Here is a 955-nt window from a genome sequence, read left to right as displayed (position 1 = left end):
CTCCTGCAGACAATGCACTTTGATTTATTGCGCTATCTGTAATAGCACCCGAGATATCACCAGATATATATTGGATTTTTCCCTGACCCTGAGTGTCCGATCCCATTAGACGGTGATTTTCTCGGCCCCTGGTAGTCCGTGATCGTTCCCGCTCCACAGATTCATACGCCAGGGCCTCCTGCAGACAATGCACTTTGATTTATTGCGCTATCTCTAATAGCACCCGAGATATCACCAGATATATATTGGATTTTTCCCTGGCCCTGAGTGCCAGGCCCCATGTTTCGGTGATTTTCTCGACCCCTGGTGGTCCGAGGTCGAGCCCGCCCGCACGGATTCATGCGCCAGGGCCCCCTGCAGATAATGCACTTTGGTTTATTGCGCTATCTCTAATAGCACCCGAGATATCACCAGATATATATTGTATTTTTCCCTGATCCTGACAGTCCGGCCCCATGTGTCGTTGGTTTTTCTCGGTCCATGGTGCTCCGAGATCGTTCCCGCTGCACAGATTCATGCGCCAGTGCCTCCTACAGACAATGCACTTTGGTTTATTGCGCTATCTGTAAAAGCACCCTAGATATAACCATATATATATTGAATTTTCCCCTGATCCTGAGTGTCCGGCCGCATGAGACGGTGGTTTTCTCGGCCCCTGGTGGTCCGAGGTCGATCCCGCCCGCACGGATTTATGCGCTCGGGCCTCCTGCAGACAATGCACTTTGATTTATTTCTCTATCTCTAATAGCACAGGAGATATCACCAGATATATATTGGATGTTTCCGTAACCCTGACAGTCCGGCCCCATGAGACGGTGGTTTTCAGGGCCCCTGGTGGTCCGAGGTCGTTCCCGCTGCACAGATTCATGCGACAGGGCCTCCTACAGACAATGCACTTTGATTTATTGCGCTATCTGTAATAGCTATCTCGAATAGCACCCGAGATATCACCAGA

The sequence above is a fragment of the Nomia melanderi genome, unplaced genomic scaffold, assembly GCF_051020985.1.
Source record: "Nomia melanderi isolate GNS246 unplaced genomic scaffold, iyNomMela1 scaffold0014, whole genome shotgun sequence".
Lineage (NCBI taxonomy): Eukaryota > Metazoa > Arthropoda > Insecta > Hymenoptera > Halictidae > Nomia > Nomia melanderi.
This window is presented reverse-complemented; position numbering follows the sequence as displayed.